The sequence below is a fragment of the Lissotriton vulgaris genome, chromosome 8 (genome assembly GCF_964263255.1).
Source record: "Lissotriton vulgaris chromosome 8, aLisVul1.2, whole genome shotgun sequence".
NCBI lineage: Eukaryota > Metazoa > Chordata > Amphibia > Caudata > Salamandridae > Lissotriton > Lissotriton vulgaris.
In genome coordinates, this window is record NC_141696.1 from 1,301,505,369 (window position 1) to 1,301,530,231 (window position 24,863).

Sequence of the window (24,863 nt, forward strand, 5' to 3'; positions counted from 1 at the left end):
AAATGTATCGGAAGTTATATTATGCTTTTATGCTTTTAACTTGAAAATCGAATAAAGCTTGTTTTTTATTTTGATTTTTTTGATATACCCTCTGGGCACGCCCCACCAGAGATTGATACAAAGTGTAAAGGCCCTTCAGGGCCAGGGGTCTCGCGGTGGCACTAGACAGGCAACTAGACCGCTACACCCTGCCAGCTCCTCTACGGCCACACTGCAGCTTCTCTTTCTCTGCTCGCTCAGGAGGGAAAACTGCTTCTGTTTGTGGTGGCCTCCTGTTACCCCCAGACATGGGCATGGACAGCCAGGCAGGTACACCACCACTGGAGACGTGTGAAGGATCTCCCCTCTTTCCCGCTGGAATTCGGGGTCGGGGATGGTGTCCCGGCCTCCCTTTATTGTATGTTTTGCTGAAGATGTTTTATTGTACTTTTTTAATCAATTTTTTTATTCTGCTTTGTTGGCTCTGTGCCGAAATAAAGCTATTTTGATTGATTGACTCCTCTGCACCTCCAAGTTGCCTACTGTGCCTCCTCCGCCCGTGACTCATGTGGCCCCCCCATCTCACTTGTTCCCCCCTACCCCCCATATCCCCTGCCGCCCTGAGCAGCACTTAAAAGCAGGTTCCCAATCCCTGGTGCCAGAGAGTGCACAGCTTTCAAGTTGAAATCTGCACTCTGTTCCAAACACACTCCTGTTCAGGGACGGTGCTGCTGGAGACTCTGCCACGTCATTGACTTTGACATGACAGTCTCCAGCAGTGACAGAGCCCAAATCAAGCAGCATTTTGTGACAGGCACACTTTCTGCCTCATATAAATCACTAGTTTCGGACCATACATTTTACCAAAAAAACTTACAAATCCAATTGTGAGTGTCTCTAAGTTTACAGAGTCTGTTGTTCCCCAGCCTTCCACAAGAGAGAACATCAAAAGGAAGGGCTACTGATTCTGAAGACTGAGGACGAGCTAGACACTCACTTGAAGGTGATGCATCAAAGATACTGGCGTGAAAAAGTGCCAACAGGTCCAAACCAGTTCCAACTGGTCAGCCTCTATCTACACAAGAGCATGGCTTGAACAATTAATAGGCCAAAGGGCATGCCCAAATTAACACTTTTTACAGATTTGACCAACTGTCCGATCAGGCACATCATGTGCCTTGTGGTGCTAAAGAGAACTATCTGTGCTTCAAACAAGACGAGAGCGCCTCGATCCCAGTGGCTCTACGGCATGGAGCTGTGACGCATCAGAAAATAAAATAAACATTTCTAGGATGTTTTCTATGTCCTCAAAGCAACTATCTTCCTTTCCTCTGAGCGGCCCTGGAGCCTGCATGCTTCACCCTATCACCACACCGTGACAGCCGAGCCAAGCGGCAAGGGGAGCTTGGGAGGGGGGTGGGGGGGGGGGTGGGCCTGCTGACCCAAGGGAGGTCCCCCCCTAGGCAATTTGGGAGGGGCAGGGGGGGGGGGGGGGGATTGGGTTTGGCAGTCCTTGGGCGGGTTTTTCTTCCTTTGGGCTGGTTTTTGTTAGCCCCTTCTGGAGCCCAAGCATATATGCTGTCGTCTCATCCCCCGGCCACCATTTTAGATTTTGGTGACCTGGTGGCCGGGGTTTAGCTTGAGGTGTTTTTTCCAGTTTGTTTAGTTTGTGCAGTTAAGAGATTAGAGGCAGGATTAACAATGGCGGCAGAAGATTACCGCGTTGTAGAAGCCATTAGGCTTTTAAGTGAGGCGGGACGTCTTGACTTGGTCCTGGATGACGCGGCGGGGCCTTCTCGACCGGCGCGTCAGGCATCCGCAGGAGTTGCGGCGGTCGTTGCCGCCTGCATGACTCCAAAGAGGCCAAGGGTCGAGGTGAGTGAGCGGGGCCGCGCGCGCTTGCGGAAAGCGGCCCCAGGAGCTAAATCACGTCGGGCTGTGGTGCAGGAGGCAGGCGCAGGGCTCCCGCCGCAGCCGGAGGCCAATGTGTGCGTTTTCGGACAGGCCGGGACATGTGTGGTACCGCCGGAGCTGATTCGTGCTCCGGCGGCTCCAGCTCGCACTTCTTCTACCCCCGTGCAGCGGCCGAAGCGCAGAGGGCGTGGAGGCAATAAGAGGCGCTCCGCCTCGGCGGCCGCGTGTACTGAATTGGTGCAGGGAGGAGGGAGGGCTGGCGAGTGGGAGGTATTTTCTCCTGCTTTGGCGCATTTGCACAATAGAGCTACAGGGATGGTGGAGCAGGGGGTTGTCTGCCCTTTGCCCACGAGTTCTTTCCGAGCAGGCAGCATACGGCAGGGGGGGGAGGGGGGCAGGAGGGGCTTCTGCCTCCCGGCCCCCATCTGTTTTAAGTGTTCATGGCGCTGTGGGGAGGACAGTCGTGTACAGGGGTTAGAGCGAAAGGAGGCTGGGGGGGGGGGGGCGGGGCTGTTCCTTTTAGCCCCCTCCTTTTTTCACCTCAGGATTCCCCCAAGGGGGTGGTGTTTTCAGTACACAGTGGTTTTGTGGGAGAGGGGGAGTGGGCCCAGGTGGGTGGTTGGGGGCATTCTTTACCACAGGAAGCAGGATATGACGCAGGGCTCATGCCTCCCCACACCCACACTTGGGCTTCAGGGGGGGTCTGTTTCTGGGGGCTCAGGCAGTGCTAGGAGGATGGTGACAGCGACAGTGGGGGACAGTACTCAAAAGGGGGTGGCCAGGTCTTGGGAGGGGTTAGATATTTTTCCATCCTGGGCAGAGGGGCTGTGGGATGCTGGGTCTGGGGACGTGGGGGCAGGTTTGTGTCATGTACTGGTGGTCAGGTCATGTACTGGTGGTCAGTAAACACTCGAGACACGATTCTGGTAGGTGCATTTATGATCCTTTATTTCCTTCGCTCATCAGTCGGTCATGGCACGTCTGTCCTCGTCATCGTCCTGCTGCACACTGTCCTTTCCTGTCCCCGACAGGAAGTGGTGTCCGGTGACCTGGTCACCACCCTGTGACCCACAGGGTCCTAGTGTCCAGTCATCTGTCCTGGTCGTCACATCTCCCCCCTTGTTACAACAAATACTTTCCCCATGCACAAGTCCTTGCCTACACTGTGGGACGCCTTTGATGCGGTGCGGGAGAGAGAGAGAGAGAGAGAGAGAGAGAGAGAGAGAGAGAGAGAGAGAGAGAGAGTCTCTACATTTCCTCAAGCAGTCTCTTTGTCTTTTTGCATTCTCTTCTTGGTCTTTGTTCTCCGCTCTGCTCTGGTCCTCCACCTTCTTCTTTGTGTGTTGCCACTTCCCCATTTGCTCCTTGCTCTCTTTCCTCTACTTCCGCTGTTGTTATTGCTCTTTCTTCTTCTTCCATTTTGAGCTCCTTGAAATGTGAGCTGTTTCTTGTTATCTTCCGATGGTCTGAGACTGCGGTCACCATTGACCCGTTTACTCCAGTTACTACCAGCGGCTCCTTTGAAAAAGGACTGTCTGATTTTCTTTGCTGTGTTTGCTTCACTATGACTATGTCTCCTTCCTTTAGTTGGTGCTCAGCTGCATGTCTCTTTTTGTCAGCATATTCTTTCATTTTCTTTTTCTCTTTGTTATCTCTTTCTGCTATCTCTTGTCTGTTGGTGCTTGCTGTAGCTTCTCTCTGTGGTAGTCTCGTCTTGCTTGTTCTTCCTAACACCAGTTCTGCTGGGCATTTGCCCGTGGTGCTGTGAGGGGTGTTCCTATAGTCTCGTAGTACTTGACACAGCGCTTGTCCAATGGAGATCTGTGTCAATTTTGCTCGCTGGATGGCCCTTTTGATGGTCCCCATAAATCTTTCTGCCATTCCGTTGGCTTGTGGCCACAGTGGTGTTATTTTCCTGTGTTTGATCCCCAGGTAGTCCATGAACCTGCGGAACTCTTCTCCTGAAAATGGAGGGCCATTGTCTGTCTTTAGTGTTTGTGGTGAGCCCCAGGCAGCAAATATGTCGTCCAATACTGGTAAGGTGGCGTTTGCCGATGTCGATGCCACTTCCCTCACTACTGGAAATCTTGAGAATTCGTCAATGACTACCAGCAGGTATTTTCCAGTCTCCAGTGGCCCATAGAAGTCTGCCGCTAGTTCAGTCCATACTGCCAGTGGCAGTTCCGACATCCTCAGCGGTGTGGGCTTACTGGATGATCCAGTTACTTGACATGTGTGACATTGTGACACTTCTTCCTCTACCATGCTGTCTAGTCCTGGGAACCATACTCTTTCTCTCAGCATCTTCTTTGTCGCTACTATTCCTCTATGCGACTCGTGCGCTATCTTGACTGTCCTTTTCCGTAGCCGAAGTGGTATTACAATCCTTGAACCTCTCATCAGGACTCCGTTCTCTGTCTCCGACAGTTCTTCGCCTATCTTTTTAAACGCCAACAGTTCTTCTTTGTCTACTCCTTCCTCTGTGATGGTGTTGTTATTGATGTGTCTCCATCTCTGTAGCCTCACTATCGTTCCTATTGTCTTCATTGTCAGATCTCTTTTTGTCTCTTGCTCCAGTTCTTCACTTGTTATTGACGCTGGAGTGTTTTGTTTCACTATGAAGTTGAGATATTCTTCTGCCATTGTGGTACTGTTGCTCCGATGCGGGAGCGGGTGTCGCGACATGTAGTCGGCTGGATTTTGATCTTTGCCTGGTTTGTGTATTATCTTGAAGTTATAGTCCATCAGCCTTATTCCCCACCTTTCTATTCTCGGTGGTATTTTTGCCTTTGGGTTGCCGTAGATAGTCACTAGCGCTTGGTGGTCTGTCACTATTGTAAACGGTTTTCCATATATGAACATGTGGTAGTGCTCACATGCCCATACCACCGCCAAGCTCTCTTTTTCTGGTTGAGAGTAGGCTCTCTCAACATCGGATAGGCTTTTGCTTCCGTATGCTACTATTTGTCTAGGTGAGTCTTTCCCAGGTTTGTGTTGCGCTAGTATTGCGCCCAGGCCTACCGGGCTGGCGTCTACTGTTAGTTCTGTGCATAGGTTCGGGTCGAAATATGCTAGGTGGTCGACTGCTGTCACTGAGGCTCTTATCTCTTCAAACGCTTTTGTGCACTCCGTGGTCCATTCAAATGGCTGCCCTTGCTTTGTCAGTTCTCTCAAGGGTGTGCTCACCGTTGCGAAATCTTTTATGTACCTCGCGCAGTAGCTGGCAAGGCCAAGAAACGAGCGCACGTCGGCGACGTCTTTTGGTTCACTCGCTTTTTCGAGCGTGTCTATCTTACTCTTGTCAGGCCTCATCCCTTTCCGTGAGAATATGTGTCCAAAAACACTAGTTCTTCTCTCCCCAGCTCGCATTGCTTCTCATTTACTGTCAGGCCCACCTCTACTAGCCTTGAACATACTTCCCTCAGTGCCGTGTCATGCTCCCCGTCTGACTTTCCAAAGACCAGGATGTCATCGCTGTAGTTTAGACTGTTTGTTATCGGTCTTATTATCTGTCTGATCGTTTCTTGGAATATTTCTGCTGCTGAAGATATTCCGAAACTCAGTCTTTTGTAACGAAACAGTCCAAGGTGCGTTGAGAAGGTCGTTATGTACCTCGATTGTTCATCTAGCTCCAATTGATGATATCCCTTGCACAGGTCTAGTTTGGAAAATTTTCTCATTCCTGTCAGGCAGCTTATCATGTCATCCAGATGTGGCCCTGGGTGCCTTTCTCTCTCGATGGCTGTGTTCGGTATTCTCATGTCCACGCAGATCCTTATCTGCGTAGTGTCTTTCTTTGGAACAGCCACTATTGGGGACACCCATGGTGTTGGTCCTTCTGCAGGCTCTGTTGCGTGTTAATCTAGGTTCCTGATCGATACTGTGACCTTATGCCCCTATTCGGCTATAAATCACTTTATTCCCTATATTGGCATAACCGTTCAAGTGCGATTTTCTGTAAAGTCATCTCTGGCCTCACACAAACAGAGCCACAGAGCCACATTCCAGCATGACTCTCTGCTACTTCCTTTGCGACCAATTAGTGCAATGACAGAGCAGCAGTCACTATCTGATATTCCTAGATAACACTCCGAGTTCTTCAACAAGATAAAAACTTAGCAAACCTGGAAATCCCCGCTTGCTATGTTTTGATTAGTAATGGAACTCTAATGAGCAACTGATAACTGTCACTTCCTAGTGACATCTTTAATTGACGTCTTATGTCCAGCAAACTTGCGTCAAACCCGGCACCTGTCAGGTATAAATATTACCAACGTTGCCTTAAGCAATGAGCGAGAACCTGTTGCTGATGCCAGCTGCCTGCATGACCCTGTGTTGGTAAAAACTAGCACTCTGTCGCTGCAGCCTGCTATCCTGTGGTGGTGAAGCTGCTGATTACCATTATCGCCGCTACAGCGCGAACTATGGTGCAGTACGCTTGAGGAGCCGTGCAGCCGTCCTCTGCGAAGACATCCAGTCCAGCTGCCCGCGGACGCTGTCACCCCTCCTTCCTCGACGCGCTGAGAAAAGCCGCTGCCTTTCTCGTGCAGAGAAATCCAGTCCCGGCGCTTCCGGTTTACCCTCGCAGGTGACTGGGATATCGAGAGAGACCCCTGAAGGAGATACCAATCCTCCATCATTCTATTCAGAGGTATGGTGTTGACTAAACCCTTAGACGAGAATTCTTGAAACAAACCTTGGCAAAACCAACTTAACTTAAGCTACTTACTTACTCCCCTTCTCACGTGTTAGGCTTAGGTCAGGCACACCGGGGTAGGCTTAGTTAGAAGCACCAGTTGAGTATGTTAGCCTAATGTATATATGACTGTATATATGTTTTATTACTTTTAAACCATTGTATGGCTAAGAAACCATATCAATGCTTTTACAGTTCTATTTCGCAATTCTTATCTTACTGTACGTACTTTTTATAATAACAGTTATTGCAATTGTGGCAATTCATTTCTCTTGTACGAGAAGAAAGACTGTTCAATAAATGTTAACCTTTATTGATACACGCCCGTCTCTCTATTCTCTACATACCGTGAAAGTAAACTGCACTAGACTGACTGAGTGAAATCTATGTCTATTGTTTCACACGACCCTAGAGATCGACTCTTGATCTGAGGAGCAAAGTTGTCATGTTGCACGGTTGTTGGAAAACTGAATCCCTTCTTGTCTGTGCCAAGGAAGCTGATCACTTCCTATGCAGAGAAGAAAGTTTCCAGTGACCTCTGAGCTAGTTGGTAACACAACCTAATTAAGTTTAGCATAGTCAGTGGAGGCCTGGAATATAGCCAGTTCCACGTCGATACTACTGTTTATGTTATTCCAATGCGCAGGGCCTAGTGGGAAACTAGGAACTACACTACATGGCGCCCTAACGTTTGGTAAGGCGATAAACTAACGTAAGACTTGTAGAGTAACTCAGTCGTGCATATTTCACACCCCTTTCTCCCGTAAATACTCCAATAGACGTCTGGAGTGGGTGAAAGGTTAAAATCCGCCCGACCTTAGTAGGAAGAGATTCCTATGTAAAGCTCCGGTTTATTCAACGTTGAAGGATACAGTGTTCCAAAATATTGTGCATCTAATCTTTGTCTCCTTGGAGACCTACTCTGCAAAGCCTGCATTTATAAAAAATGTCAGTAGAAACCAACGGAACCTCTGGGGCCGCAGTAGATGCGACTCAGCAAGGTCCCGAACAAGCAGACCCGGATGCTATTATCATCCCGGTTCACTTAAGAAGATCTATAACGTTAAAACTTATAGAAAACGGACTGACACCTCAAGGTGGTACAGTAGTTTTCGTGATAGAGGCTCACGAGTATCGGCAGACAGAGGTATTCTATTCATGGATAAACTTTCCAGCGGCAAACGCTGCAACACAAGAGTTTCACTATTACAAAATAGAGGAACCTCCGGATGAGTACGCCCCTTTCGAGGAGGTTGAAATTCCACTTAAATTTCAAGAGCACCTGCTCTGGTTTAATGGCGCCCTAAAACACAATGATCACATAACCAGGCTCGGTCCACTAGGTAGACCAGGAGCAACGTGGCCGGTTCTAGCCAGCTACACACCACATCCTGACATCGCAAGAATGTCAAGAGAAGAGCTGTTAGCACAGCTAAACACATTAATAAAGATACATAGGCAATTAGTCCAATATGTAATGCGGATTGCTACAATCCAGCCAGCTGTTAATACACCACAGCTGACCCCTCATCAGGGGAACACAAATAAAATTACACCACAGAACATACAGTCATGTCTTGGTAAAACACCCGTAAAACGGGAACAAATTCCTTTCTGGTTAGCCCAGAAAATCACTCAAATAGAGGCAGTATTTCCTGATACTACCCCTATTGAGAAACACAGAATCTTGACCATCTGCCTTCCTATGGGAATCGCACCACACGTGGAGGACTGTGTCTATGGCGGTAATACCAGAAGTGCTAAAACAGATTCAAAATGAATTCGGTCCAGAGCCCGCTTTAAATCTGGGTATGAAATTACTGAAAGATTTCAAGCAGGTCACAGCTATATTATTAGCCAACGTAAAGGGAGAAGCAGCATCTGTGGCGATTCGCCAGAAGTTGAGGGAAACAGATATAAAAGATCCTGTTGAGCTTGCAAAAATCATAGAAAAATGCTATGAAGAATTAGGTAGAGACAGCTTGGGTGGGAAACCAGTAAAACCCCAACTGCTCGAAAGTCCTGAAAAATTATTTATTAAAAATAATTTAAACACTCCTAAAAAGAGCTGGGATGGAAATAAACAATCCACTCCCAAGGAAAAAGTTTTCCAGACCAGAGGAAGGTCTCCTCGACGGAGGGAAAGAACTCCGACTCGAGAACGCCAGTCTCCCCAGAGGGAGTCCTCTGAGAAAAGATATAACCTTAGAAATAGGGATAATATAAAAAAACCTGATAGATATCAAAGTATTGATACACGTCCCTCTCGATCTTTTCCACAGAATTCGGAAAGAAGAGGACGGTCAGACCCAGGAGAGCACACCAAGTCCAAAGACAAGGAAACTGCTCAAAATAAGAAATCTCAATTTCCTAAAAAGAAGGTAGCCAGTATTAGAGTAATCAACCATGCCGAGAATACTGAGGACACAGTTGAAAAACGGGGAGTGGGCATTGACAATGTTGGACAGTGCAGCAGAGATCAGTATAGCGCGCAAGAACTTGATGAGTCATCTGGAGACAGTGGACACGAATGAATACATTCAGGTTGAAACTGCCGACGCCAGACTTAGCGAGCCCCATAAAATATACGAAATAAGATTGAGTATGGAGGGTGATAAGACTAGGAAAATTAAGGGTCTATTTTGGGATAAGCTCTCAAAAGGCTATGATATTCTGTTAGCTGAAAAAGATTGGCCCCCAGAGTTTGTCAGGGAGTGCCCTCGTGGCGAAGAAGTAATTATGCCTGCCTTCTCGAATCACATACCGATTCATAAAAAATACACATATGCAAGAAAATGGGCAGTAGCCCAGGCACCTGCATTGTATAAAAACCATGTAGGATGGGATGAGGATTCTCCGCCTCACAAAATCCAATTAAAAAGTGAACCAACTGCCCAACGGCAGTATCCCATAAAGCAAGAAGCTAAAAAACAGGTCAGGGAGATCTTAGATCAACTTGAGTACCAGGGGGTGATTGAAACATGCACCTCTCAAATGAACAATCCTTTGTTTCCTGTCTCCAAGCCAGACAATTCATATCGTCTAGTTTTGGACTACAGACACCTTAATACATGTTGCAAAACTTTTGCAGTACAAAACTCGCATAGTGCAGCCCTAATGAATAACATAGTTAGGAAAAAATACAAAACGACATTAGACATTTCTAATGGTTTCTTTTGTCAAAACATTGCACCAGAAAGCAGGTATTTGACCGCTTTCTCCGCATTTGGGTCGCAGAAAAAATTCTGTCGACTCCCACAGGGGTTCAAGAACAGCCCAGGACTATTCTCAGCTAGGGTAACAGAGTTACTACAAATCTATGATGATGAAGCATTATCTTACGTAGATGATATTTATCTCACAGACGACGACTTGGATACTCACTTGAAAAGAGTGAACACCATTATACTTGGGTTCGCAGCAGAGGGTTACAAATTCAACTTTAAAAAGTCTCGAATTGCCCATCTGACAGTACTATTCTTAGGGTACGAATTATCAAGTGAAGGGAAAAGCCTAGCGGACAACTTCTTAGAGAAGTGCGCTGTACTCCAAGCTCCAAAAACGCTGAAGAATTTACAATCAATACTAGGTTTTCTGAATTTCGGAAGAACTTACATCCTAAATTATGCAGAGAGGGTTAAACCTCTCTACGAACTAATTAAACCTGATTTAAAACAAATCAATTGGACTCAAAAACACACAGAAATTTTGAGATCACTGCAAACAGACATGTTAGCAAAAACAAAATTAGATTCACGTGACAACACGATCGATCTTGTAATCCGAGTCATCCCAGGAAGATGCGGATTCACGTACCTAACCTCTAATGAGGGAGAAAAGGTACCCATTTCAATTAAATCTCACTTGTACACACAAGCAGAAAAAGCATTCAGTCACACAGAAAGAACTGTGAACGCAGTGCAAATCGCATTAGCAAATGAACGAGAACTAGCACACGGCAAACGGATTAATATCCTTACAGCGGAATCCGCCTTCGAGGCGCTATTCAGCCCAGTAAACCTGCCTACAGTGTCACTGGATCCGAAATGGATACAGTACATAGATTCTCTAGGAGCGGAAGACGTAAAATACTATTTCGCACCGCAATACGAAGAACTGAATGATTTAGAATATGAAGAAGAATATCCTCTGCCAATTGAAATCCTGCCTCTCCCACAATACGCATGTATAATCTATACAGATAGCTTTGTACAGCATTTCAACGTAGAGAGAAAATCCTACGATGCAGCATGTGCGATCATTAAATGTCGTTGGCTGTGCGGTAAAATCAAACCGAAAATAACAAAAACTGAATCAGTTAAGTACTGTTCGGCTCAAAGAACTGAAATCAGATGTTTAAAGATGGCGCTCGAAAATGCAGAACGCGAATTCCCCACACTTATAGTGTGCGATTCTCATTTTTGCGTCAATTCTTTCAATAACAAACTGCAGAGTTGGATCGAAAACGACTACAAAGATGACACAGGTGCCACAATAAAGCATAAAAAGCTCTGGAACGAGGTAGCTCTTTTACACAAAGAACTACAAAAGACTCACGTGATCCACGCACAGAGTCTTCAACGTGATGGCGTTCACGTTGCAGGGAATTCATTGGCTAATACAGCCACCGCGGAAGCAACTAAACCGGCTTCCGTAGCCACAAAAAAGCGTACAGATAAATACATAGACGGGGAAACCATGCTGGCAGTAAAAACGACCGTAAATGGCGACTGTGCAGCACTACCCGTAAACTATCCACTCAATTATGCATACATAATCGATGCAAACTCCGTTCCGTTTGCTCGAATCCCTGGAGTGGGGGATAGAGTAATTCCAAACACGAACAGGAGAATATTTTTAATAGCAGATGCACATATGGGTTTGGGTCTGAGACACCAAACAATTAAGGTTTCTCTGACTGAATTACAATCAGTATACTGGTGGCCAGGAATGAGTGTAGAACACCAAATATATGCAAACAACTGTGAAAACTGCAATAGGGATCGCAGTAGCGAACCTTGCTACCAGCTACCAGTCAGAAAGAGCGTAACGCTGCCTGCACCCCAACCTGCGTCCTATTAATTAGTTAAGACGAAAAGCATTTTAAAAAATGAGTCCTCCAGCACTCGGCTGACGCCTAGAACTGTTATAAAAGATTAGCGAGTCCATATCGGCACATACGCAATTACCACGTTCCATTCTGACCAGGGTCCTGCCTTCAGCTCTCGAGCCTATAAGGAGGCCATGGCTAGCATGGGGATTGGGTTGCGGTATTCTTGTCCGTCGCACAAGTGTGGTAGAGAGAAAAAACCGGGACATAAAGCAATCTATAACAGCGAAGGTATTAGGTTCAGGCGCTGGGTGGGTCAAACATTTAATAAGTGTCCAGACTAGTCTTAACAACATGCCAAGAAATTCTCTAAAAGGTTTCAGCCCATACGAACTATTGTTCGGAATTAGAATGAACGTTCAGGACCTCGATAGTCAAATGTCAGTGGTACAAGAAGAAACAAAGCAGTTTGAAGTAAAAGACCGTTTGGCTGTTTTACAGGAACTGAATGAAACAAGAAAATCATTAAGCAACATAAAGTTAAAGCAACAGCCAAGTACCACTGACGAGGCACCACCCGCAACAGCCCCAGCAAGGCCTGTCTGGATTCCAAAGATTGGGGATCTAGTCAGAAAAAAGATCGCGGTGAAGAAGGAATTTGGGCCTTCTTACAGAAAAGCAGTACCTGTCTTAGCAGTCACCGGAACAAGATCAGTTGTGCTACCGCCCCTTGCTGGTAAAAAGGAGAACAGAGTCGTGTCCATCGACCTGGTAAAACCACAAGCATGTGGCCTATAATCAACAGTAGGCCGAGTGGACTCCCAAGAAACAACAGAATGCCCAAACTTGCAACAATCCAAGAGGTTCAAACTGAAAGACTAATCACATTCGATCAGCCTGCAGTGCACAATGAAGGACTATGCAATAATGCCATGGAACTCGTGCCTCTTGAAACACAAATTGAAACAGTTCGTCAAGAAACACCAGTCTACACTAATGTGGCATCAGAAAGTGCTACCGAGAGACAGATTGAAAGAACAATCCCATCAATTGACAGAACTGCCTCTGGTTATTTCATCAACTTCGACAACTTCTCTGAAGATTTAAACGACCCCGAAGTGATGCCAGAAACAAAAAAGTCTTTTAAAGAAAAAGCAACGGAACTCTTTCATCAACTGAAGGAAATCTACCTTGTTTCCCCTTGGCTAGAGTTCTGGTTCGGTCTAGGTGTATTTTTCCTCCTGCTTTGGCTCATCATGGTACTGTGTTTGGGAAAATTCATTGAAGGAAAATATATTACAATGGACACAGCAAGTCAGAACATCAACCTAGTCCTGAAACCACACAGATCATCCCACGTGAAGAAAAGAGAACTGTCAGCAGTAAATGTCACAGCAATTCCAATACCTGGTGGGGTAGTATGGGAGAAAACAGACTATGAGATCTATGGTCCGGTCGAAATCCTGAAGTATCCTCATCAACTAAAGGTTTCCTTAAGTGACTTTGTTACACCAAGTACATTCTCTGATGATTGGGACTTTAACAGTATTAATGACATGATGTCTGAATTAGTAATGTCAGCTAGATTCACAGATCATGATTATTTACAAGGTTCATCTAGTTATGAGCAGTTATTCTGTTACACCCACTATGGGGATCATTACTTGCATAAATCTGCACAGCCTAGAAATGTTTTTATGTATAATCAATGGGAACATTGTTCTACACCACCTAAAAGCAGTTCTAAGGCATTTTTTGAGAAATTCAAATATTTTTCAGGGTTTAACACCAGTGATGCAGAAACGTTTTATTATAAACTGTTAGATAAAACAGGAATGAAAACAATGCTGACAAATTCTAAATTGATATATTCAGAAGCATTTTATGACAAAATGATGACATTTGGTTTTGATTATTGGAAAAATAATATTGAAACGAAAACAATTTGGGGTACAAAAGATTGGCAGGTGCAAGGCACAGAAGCACTATTTAGAACCTGCATGATACCAGAACAAATGTTATTTTTGAATGACACAGTACACCAAACATCTTGTCTTGGCCTAGCTAAGAACAAAGAACTTAAAACACCGTCTATACCAAAGCCAATACCTGAAAATACAACAGCTGATATTGAATTAGACGTGTCACAAATTTTACATTTCAACAGAACACATCCTGATTGGAAAAAGTGGTTAATCTGGCCTACAGACACAAATAGCTGTCAAGATAGGTTCCTGAATAAAACACAGGGGTTAAAAATGACCAGATTAGACCCGAGATACTCCCAGAGACAACATCCAGGGATTATAACAACATACAGTGTAGGGAAACTCTGCCTAGAATGGCTAACTACATCCACACTGGCTGAAATTAAGCAACACTTGTCTTTATTAAAAGATGGTGCTGATTTGCGCGATTTCATTCTTGGACCACGCAAACAGCGTCAAAAGCGTTTCATAGCGACCAGCATCTATGCTGCTTACAACGAGGCTTGGAAAGTAAAGCAAATTGAAACTGCTGAAAAGATACGAGAAATTGATCGTATTAATTTGGAAAAATCACTTTCTGTGGTAGACAATGGGTTAATGACTCTGTCTTCCAGAATATATTCGTTGGACAATATTGTATCCTCTGCCTTTGATGTGATAGACAGAGATTTGCTAATGTTACAACATGGCCAGTCTCAATTGCGCTCTATTATAGAACTAGGCTGGACGCTGCAAAATCTTCGTTCAGGCTATGTGCCTTGGCGTTTAATCAACACAACGTCATTATTTTCCAGTTTTAACCTTACTGATAAACAGATCAGTTTGGCACAGAAAGGAGCAGACTATACAATCCTGAGCATCAAAAGACTCGAGAGATTACCATTGACAATGTCAGAGAGTCCTGTCATTGAATGGATAATACACGGAATTATCACAATTCCGATAACAACTTTCCGATTTAAAAAGTGCCTTGAATACATACCTGCTGGCCAGTATGAACAATTGGGTAAAGGATATTTAAAATCCATATGGAAATTACCATACACTCATTCTTGCTATAGTGACAGCAACAAAAATGTATTTCTTAGTGGTGAGAACTGTAAACACTCACTAAGCGGTATACTTTTGTGTCAGGGTATTAATTTACACGGAGCATGTGATGGAAATTCAAACAACCTTTCATGCCACCAGCTAGTCACACCTGCAACTCAGATAGAGCCCTTCTTTATGCAACTCGCAAACGGGAGTTACATTCTAAGAACGGATCACAGGTGCTGTGGCCTCGCGCCAGGGACAAGTTATCTAGTACAAGTAACATCCACGGTCAAATGCTGTATGCAAGCATTGTTTCCGAGCGGGCCTCCAGACATAGTGACTCCCCTCTGGCCTCGTCTGAATCTCTATTCTATACGAATTGATACATTAAGCAAAATGAAATCTGTGCTTTTACAGACAACAGTGCCTATAACGTCATCTAAAGAGACGTATGATCTTCTAGTCGCAAGGACGGCTACTGAGGTCCATGACCTTTTATCAACAAATTGCCCCGTGCATTTCGTAGAAATGTGCAGTCAACTCCTTAACATGTCTAGTGCAACAAGCATCCCAGGCATATTTAAGACAGTCTTTACGGGACTGCTAACACCCTTCCAGGCAATTTTGGGAATCTTTCCTAATTTTGTGCACTCCATTTTTGGTGGTATTCCACTATTTTTGGGACTCATCGCAGGGATTCTATTTTTGACCATCCTGCTACGTTATGGCAAGCCTCGGCTCAGACATAGCTCCCATGGGAATGGAAGAGACGATCCTAGCAATGCGCTACAGGGACAGGATAACTAACGTCCTCGGATTGGCCAGGCTGAGAGATCTAAACATGACCTGGTTCCTTTCATTCAGACCGATATGGCAAAATTGCATTTTACCTGTGCTACGGTGTATGCTTTGCGGCGAGGAATGCGTGTTGGACATCTGTCTTTCACTTCCATCAGCAGTACCAATGGGCGTCGATACTTTGCTAAGTCCAATAACGGCTCACGCATTGTGTTGTCCCACGCGGCTACCAATCCTGATGACGGCATTTGTGGAGACTCCTGTACTACAGCCAAGTGGTAACAGTGGAGCGAGTGACAAAAGCAACATCACCCAGGTACAACGTGCTGTGAGCATTGCTGGTCCCGACTATGATGACAGCAATCATTCTCACACCTGCCAAGTTACAGCGCTATCTAATTTGGTTGAACTATCACCTGATTTTGTAGACCAATTCTTTGCGAGCCTGTCTGATACGATGTTCTCACCCATAGAGAAACAATAACTTTTTAAACTTTTGAGAAGCTTTCCGACACACAGTGTTCCCATGAACTCTGAATTCGGCCTTCAGTTTTGATCAACAAAAAAACTGCCAGGAGCTTTGGAAATCTATTTTCTTTGAATTGGACAATTTTTTCTAATATTGACCTTTTTTGGCACGAACAATTCTTTGCTTAACGTAAAAACTATTCTTAGAGAACAGAAGCTTCACACTTAGGTTATAAGGCTGTGGGTCATTGTTGGAGCGTGGATTTGAGGGATTATGGCTCGGGCCATGTATGTTTGGTTTTGTTGGAGGTGTTGTGTTTGAGTGTAGGGAAAGAGGACATTCCATAGGTCTTGGAAATAGGGTGGGTTTAGGGCCCTGTTCTAGGATTGGAGGCTAGGGTGAGGGGGTCAGTATTAGGGTTTATGGCTCAGTTCTAGGGTATAGTGCTCGGTTCTAGGGTGTATGGCTTGGTACTATGGTTCATTGAGTTTATTGCTGATGTAGGTGTTGTCATTAGGGGTCAGCATAAGGTGAAAGGTGTGCGTTTTAGTGTTTTTGGCTGTAGGGGGGGTGTTTTGGCCCGGTTTTTCGGGTCTCCGGCTCCGTGTGAGGGTTCAAGGGTCCCTGTTATGGTTCAGGGTGCCGGGTTTGGGTTCTTGGCTAGTGTTTGTGGGTCGGTAGTAGTGTTCAGGGCTCGGAAATGTGATTTCTGGCCAGGGATGGGGGGTTGCCATTAGGATTCAGGGATCCGGGCTAGGATTTAGGACTCCGGGATGGGGTTTAAGGCTCAGTATTAGGGTTTAGGGCTCGGGGGTAGGGTTTAAGGCTCGGCATTAGGGTTTATGGAGTAGAGTTATGGTTTATGTCTGCTGTTCAGGGGTCAGGATAAGGTCAAATGTGTAATTTTGGTGTTTTTGGCTGCCGGAGGGTGTTTAAGGCCCGGTTTTTATGGTTTAGGGCTCCGGGTCCGGGTTCCGTGCTAGGGTTTAGGGCTGGGCTTTAGGCAGCGGCTTTTCTCAGCGCGTCGAGGAAGGAGGGGTGATAGCGTCCGCGGGCAGCTGGGCTGGATGTCTTCGCAGAGGACGGCTGCACGGCTCCTCAAGCGTACTGCACCATAGTTCGCGCTGTAGCGGCGATAATGGTAATCAGCAGCTTCACCACCACAGGATAGCAGGCTGCAGCGACAGAGTGCTAGTTTTTACCAACACAGGGTCATGCAGGCAGCTGGCATCAGCAACAGGTTCTCGCTCATTGCTTAAGGCAACGTTGGTAATATTTATACCTGACAGGTGCCGGGTTTGACGCAAGTTTGCTGGACATAAGACGTCAATTAAAGATGTCACTAGGAAGTGACAGTTATCAGTTGCTCATTAGAGTTCCATTACTAATCAAAACATAGCAAGCGGGGATTTCCAGGTTTGCTAAGTTTTTATCTTGTTGAAGAACTCGGAGTGTTATCTAGGAATATCAGATAGTGACTGCTGCTCTGTCATTGCACTAATTGGTCGCAAAGGAAGTAGCAGAGAGTCATGCTGGAATGTGGCTCTGTGGCTCTGTTCGTGTGAGGCCAGAGATGACTTTACAGAAAATCGCACTTGAACGGTTATGCCAATATAGGGAATAAAGTGATTTATAGCCGAATAGGGGCATAAGGTCACAGTATCGATCAGGAACCTAGATTAACACGCAACACCCACTCCACGGGTAATGTCCATCAAAATTACTAAAACTAAGCAATTAGATGCATGTGTAACATTGTGTAACATGGCCCACCCCAAAATACATAAATGCATTCGAAATAGGCGTACTTGTAATACATGGAATTTAGGTACTGTACGTAGTTTTAAAAGCAGAGTAATCATTCAAAAAGTATTGCATATGAAATCAATGAACGATTTTCTCATTCCTGTCAGGCAGCTTATCATGTCATCCAGATGTGGCCCTGGGTGCCTTTCTCTCTCGATGGCTGTGTTCGGTATTCTCATGTCCACGCAGATCCTTATCTGCGTAGTGTCTTTCTTTGGAACAGCCACTATTGGGGACACCCATGGTGTTGGTCCTTCTGCAGGCTCGATGATGTCCTGGGCCAGTAACGCCTTTATTTCTTCCTCTACTTGAGGTTGTAGGTGTATTGGTACCCTTCGGTGATGCTGTGCAACTGGCCTGACAGCCTCATTTATGTGCAATGTTATTTGTTTTCCTTTAAGTTTTCCTAGTCCTTCCGTTAGCTTCGGGAATTCCTGTAGTATGCTCTCTTTTTCTGTCATGTGATACATCATTTTCAGTAGTCCCATTACTTTTGCTGTTACGTTGCTTAGTAGACATGGTGCTGGAATGTCTCCTCGTAACACATGTATTTCTTCTACCACCGTTTTGCCTTTGTGCGTCATGGTGTCTGTGAATTTTCCCATGTTGGTTACAGGATTTTGTGCACCCCATGTGAATACTCTTACACTTGATGGTTGTAGCGGCGGCTTCATCTTCATCTTGTCGTATTCGGTGGCACACATGATGTTGCACGTGGCTCCGCTGTCCAGTACAAATTTTGTTTGATGTGGCCCTACTTCAATTGTCACCCAATCCGTCTTCTTTATTGACTTCCTGTCTATTAGCCTGATATGCTCTTCTTCATGCTCTTCATCCGTGGTCATGAGATATAGGCGTTCTACTTTTTTTGTTATTTCTTCCTCTTCTTCTTCTGATTCCCCCGACGAGCTCCTCTCCGTCGCGTCCATGTGCCTTACATGTTTTGTTGTTGTTGTTCTTGGTTTTCCTGGTCTGCCCCGTTCACTCTTGAATTGTCCACCTTGGCACATAGTGGCAAAATGATTGCTTCTGTTGCATTTTCTGCATGTTTGGCCAAATGCTGGGCATGGTCCTCTGTGAGGGAACTCCAGGCCGCATCTGTAGCATTGGGAACTTTGTCTCTTCGCCGCTTGTTCCTTGTGTCCTCCTTTCCAGTTCCCTTTCTTGCCAGTGTCTGTCATTCTATGTATTTGTTCTCCCTTTCGATCCATCTGTTTCGCTTGTATCATCGCTCTTGCTTCTGCCCTTGCAAGGTCAAGAATTTTCTCCAAGGTGATCGGTTCTTTTAATAGTCTTGTGCGAAATTCCGTGTCTCGGCAGCCTTCTATCATTTTGAGACGAAGTGCCTGCTCGTTGTCGTACTTTTCAAATTCGCAATATGCTACTAGCTTTCTCAGCCTCGTTGCGAAGTCATCCATTGACTCTTCTGGCTGCTGATATGCCATGTGGAAAGAATATCTCTCAAAGTCGACGTTTCTTTGCGGGTCGAACTTGGCCGTCAGACACTTTTTTAATTTGTCGTAAGTTTCTAATTCACTCTGTGGTAGTGTTATGAGGAGGTCCTCCACCTCATCCCCCACTAGGTTTAACAGTAGATCCAACTTTTTTTCATCTACTACGTCAGTCGCCTTCAGGTATCGTTCAAATTTTATGATCCACTTTTCCCACCGGATGCCCACTTGTGGTTCCGATACGACGAAAGGCACTGGTCTGCGGAATTGTGCACTCTGCGATTTTGTGTCTGGCATTTTCTCTATACTCTTTTGTTTCTAGTTATTTCTCCTGATATCTCTTTTGTTCTTCCTTTATTGGTCTTCTTTGTGGTGATACTTTCTTTGATTTCTTTTAGTCTTTCTTTTATTTTCTCTCTTTCTGTATCTTTGTTTATGCTTTATTTTCTTTCTTTTGTCTTTGCCTGTGCCTTTATTCCTTTTTCCTTTGTAATCTGCGCTTTTTTATCCTTTTTCTTTGTAATCGGCGCTTTTTCCTTTGTTTTCGATGTTTTCCTGACTCTAAGATGGCCGCCCAGCTTTCCTGCTTCCTTATTGGCTCTCGCGCCTGACTCTAAGATGGCCGCCGAGACTCTCGCGAGACTTCTTGGCCAATCCGGGCGCTGCCTGACTTTAAAATGGCCGCCGCGCCTATTCTCCGTTCTGATTGGCTCCTCCGCCTGGCCCCAATATGGCCGCCGAGACTCTCGCGAGAGCTCGCGCTGGCTTTGAGCTCTTCAAACTTCGCCTTCGCGCTCTTCGCACTAGCGCTTACCGGCTCTGATGTTCTTTTCTTTTGCGGCGGTCGGGGTGGGCTCCCACGTCGCTGCTGATGGCTAGACGGCGCTTCACTCTTCCCTCTTCTTCTTGGTCGCAGCGCGATCCAGGGTGGGCTCCTGGTTTTAAAATTGCGGTTTCTTCTGCCTTCCTGCACGCAGGGACCGGATCCCACCCTCGTCGCCAGATGTCATGTACTGGTGGTCAGTAAACACTCGAGACACGATTCTGGTAGGTGCATTTATGATCCTTTATTTCCTTCGCTCATCAGTCGGTCATGGCACGTCTGTCCTCGTCATCGTCCTGCTGCACACTGTCCTTTCCTGTCCCCGACAGGAAGTGGTGTCCGGTGACCTGGTCACCACCCTGTGACCCACAGGGTCCTAGTGTCCAGTCATCTGTCCTGGTCGTCACAGTTTGGGGTGCCAGTTGTCCAAGGGGAGTGCGATTGACATTCCTAGTCAGCTAGGTGGGGCGACAGGTAGGGCTTCAGTAGCACAGGTAGTGGCAAAGGTAGGTGTCAGGGTGCAAGAGGGTCAGGTTCTGGGACCAGCGGATTCTGTCGTCCAGGACATGTTAGATTGGAGCAATGAGGAAGAGGTAGGAGATTCTCCTCCACCTGTGGCGGATCCATGCAGGGCAGAGGTAAAGGGGTTAAAGTCAGATGGAGCCAGCTAGAGGTTTGTGGTCAGGAGCAGGGGTTTCGGGTAGGCAGGAAGACTGGGGGGCTTTCAGTCGTCAGGGACCCTGGACATCAGTCCGAATTTTTTCTCCGCAGGCCAGGGTTCATCATGGAACGGCAGACTCGGTAGGGCGAAGTGCAGCCCAGTGGCGCTGAGGAGAAGGGAGGGTGGAGCCTGGCGCGGCACATTCCGTACCACCGGGGGATTGTGGCGCGGCCAGCAAACGTAGGTCAGGCGCGACCTCGCTGGCCCCAACTCTAACTTCTTCACGTCAGACAGAGTGGACAGCAGGAAATGTTTCTAAGTGTGGTCAACATTAGGGGGAGTATCGGCTGGTACAGTCGGCTCCCCCACCTGGTGTAATGAAAAGGTCAGACCTGGCCCAGACAGGTCATGAAGGGTCCGGTAAGGCCTGTGGTACGATGTTGGGATTTGGCCCTTCACAGATGGAGGAGCCGTTGGTGCTGGATTACAATGAGGACAGCCCAGAGGAAGGGGAACTTCGTGAGGTTGAGGTTAGGGGGGCCTTCTCATGCTTCTCATAGTTTTTTACAGGCACCGGCAGAGATTCAGCCCAAGGGGCAGAGAGGTCTGGATCCAGAAGAGAGCGCGGCCCCTCGGTGAGGGCTCCTCGGATGGTGGACAACGTTGAACATGTGTCATGGCGGTCGGTGCCTGGTCAGGCCCACTTGTTAGAGCCAGGTGAGAGTTCTGAACCACGAGCCAAACCAAAAATGGTGTCTGTGGGGATAGGGGGAGAGGTCGGTGGGGGGGGCGAGTGAAGGGAAGCTCTACAAAGGTCGTTATGTGAAGGATCAAGGGGTGGGCGCGAGGGAGGAAGACGGAGGATCAGGGGCTAAGGTGGAGAGAGTAATGAACACGGAGGAGGAGGTCACAATAATTAAAGACCCGTTACACAGCAAAAAGTTGAAGATTAAGAGGCTGCCTTACATGGGCATTAAAAAGCCTTTGGGAGCACATTTGATGTTGGCAACAAAGGAACGGATTTGGAAGGGGGAATATGTGGACATTTTGAAACTGTTACATGGAGATGTACGATCAAAGGAGGGTTCTAAGGAGGAGGAATCCCATCTGGCTAAGCGTCCAAAAGTTCCTTTAACAATTGGAAACTGGACAGCAGCGTTTTTAATTTATGCCAGCGTGTACTGCGAAAAGTTCCCTGAGCACTGCATTGCTATTTTTAAGTACATGGACGTGATCAGAAAGGCTCAAATTACTGGTAGTGGTTTTGCGTGGGCACAATACGACGAGGAATTTAGGGCCCGCATGGCTAGGGATCCGGAGGCAAAGTGGGGGGAGTTGGATACCGAACTGTGGCAACACACGATGGGAGTTTCAGCTGGGGGTAAGACAATCTTTACAGCTAGTGGTCTGCCCTTAGTTTACTGGCCCTTTCAGGGGAAGCCCACCCAGGGAGGGGTGGGAAATGCAGCAGCAACACAGTCTGGAGTTGGAGCATGCTGGGATTTTAACAAGGGCCTGTGCACCAGGGAATATTGTAGATTTCGGCATGAGTGTTCACAGTGTGGTAGAAAGCATCCCTTGGTCAAGTGCTGGGGGGCAGGGAATTCTGGCAGTCAGCAGTGGCCACGGCCGGCTGCCGGCGCTCCAGGCCCCTCACAACAGTCCCAGGGTACTAGAGGGGGAAAAGGTCCTCATGCGTCTGGGCCCAAAGGCTCATACTCCGGTTAAGTTAGAGCAATTAGCGGGAGGGCTACAGGGCTATGGTGATGTGAGGGTGAAGAAGCTGTTACTGGAGGGTTTTAGAGAGGGGTTTCGCCTTGGTTACAATGGCCCGCAGCTGCGGCTTTGGTCAAAGAATTTGAAATCGGCTGAAGAACAGAAGGAAATAGTGCCGGGAAAACTGGACAAGGAGGTGCGGGAAGGGAGAATGGCCGGTCCATTTGACGACTGGCCTTTAGAGGATCTGATTGTGTCACCGATTGGGGTAGTTCCCAAGAAGGAGGCAGGTCAGTACAGGTTAATTCAACACCTATCATGGCCAGATGGGTCTTCAGTCAAGGATTTTATGAGGAGGCGGCCTCTGTGTCATATTCCTCGGTGGACCATGCCATGTCACTGGTGGTGACCGCGGGCGCAACAGCAGAAATGGCAAAATGCAATATTAAATCTGCATTTAGACTGCTTCCAGTCCATCCAGATGATTAGAATCTTCTGGGGATCCATTTTGCTGGTAAATGGTATGTGGACAAAGCATTGCCGATGGGTTGTTCGATGTCCTGCGCTCTTTTTGAGTCTTTCAGCACTTTCTTGCAATGGATTTTCACACAGCGCACTGGTCATGAGTTAGTGACACACTAGTTGGACGATCTCTTTTTCGTGGGTTTCCCAGGCTCCACGGAGTGCCAGGCAGCCCTGGACAAGTTCCAAGAGCTCATGGATAAAATTGGGGTGCCATTGGCACCAGAGAAGACAATGGGTCCTTGCGCGGCCATGTCGTTCTTGGGTATTGAGATTGATTCAGTGGCAATGCAGGCCCGCTTGTCTGTTGAAAAGAAAGTGAAAATGTTGGAGCTCTTGGAGACAATGTTGGTGAAACAAAAAGTGACAGTGAAGGAAGTACAAGTTCTGCTGGGCCACCTTAACTTCAGGGTGGTCAGGGCGGGGAGGACTTTCTGTAGATGACTGGGCCAAGCATTGTCCGGTCAACATTTGCCCCATCAACATGTCCATTTGTCAGCTGGAGTTAAGGAAGATCTTCCGATGTGGTCAGTCTTTTTAAATTCCTTTAATGGTGTCCCCTTAGCCAGGGAGGAAGATTGGGAATGGGACGTTCAAATTTTCTCAGACGCAGCGGGCAGTGAAGGTTTTGGTTTGTATTGGCAAGGCAGGTGGTGTGCGGAGAAGTGGCCAGATCAGTGGAAAGGAGGTGGGAGGAGCAAGGCCTTTTTGGAACTTTTTCCAGTCTTGGTAGCATTAACATTTTGGGGACAGGATTTGGCTCATAAGAAGGTGCTGTTTTGACAATATGGCTGTGGTGGACATTCTTAACAGACAGTCGGCCAGGGATGAACAGATTCTGAAACTGCTACGAGTCTTTGTGTTAGGTTGCCTCAGATTTGACATCAGTTTTAGGGCCTTACACATCCCCGGAGTGAACAATGACATTGCGGATGCTTTGTCTCGTTCGTAGTGGGAGAGATTCCATGGGCTTGCCAAGGATGCGGACAGGACACCGACCCCCATGCCGGACCATTTATGGTATGTAGGCAACGTAGGGCTATACAACTGGTGTTAGGTTCGTTGTCAGCATCCACTCTGGCCGCGTTTGCGCTGGCTTGGAAGGAATTTTTGGCGTCAGGTGCTTGCAAATGGGAACCTGGATGGCAGCGATCTGAGGATGTTATCCAGTTCATCCTGGATCTAATGGACAAGGGTCTGTCTGGAGTGACAATAGCTGGGAAGCTAGCAGGAGTTGCTTTTATGGGGAAACTCCTTTGGGGCTACTCTCCTTCTGCAGGGGAGGTTGGGAGGAGAATGTTGGAAGGTTGGGCTAGGGAGCGGGGTGCGGAGCGGTCAGTGCGTAGTCCTTTGTCCTGGCAGATTTTAGCTAGAGTATTAGAAGCGTTGCTGTCAGTTTGCAGAGATACTTTTGAAGCATGGCTTTTTTCTACGCTCATGGTGTGGATGTTTTTTGGGGCGTTTAGAGTTTCTGAGTTCTTAGGTTGTCAGTTGATTCAGGGCATAAAATGGCAGGAGGTGCATTTGTCGGACAGAGGAGTTCATATTTGGCTGATTAGATCTAAAACAGACCAGAGGAGCAAGGGTAGAGTTATTTGGTTAGGTGCGTCCTCCCCTGCAGGGACATGCCCATTACAGTGGGCCGGGCGCTGGTGGGTGTTATCTGGTGGGGGTGTTGAGCACAGCGTTTTTCAGCATGCCGATGGGCCACAGGTTACGGAATATCAGTTACGCATGGTGTTTCGCAAGGCTTTGCGGAGTATTGGGCTTGGTGGTTGGCAGTATGGTACTCATTCCTTCCGGATTGGGGCTGCAACCTGGGCGCATAACCGGGGCTGGTCTAGACAGGATATAATGGGCTTAGGGCGTTGGTCTTCTAACTGCTTTCAGCGCTATGTGAGAACTGATGTGGGGGAGGCGCTTGCGGCATCTAATTTGTCAAAAGTCTGATACTG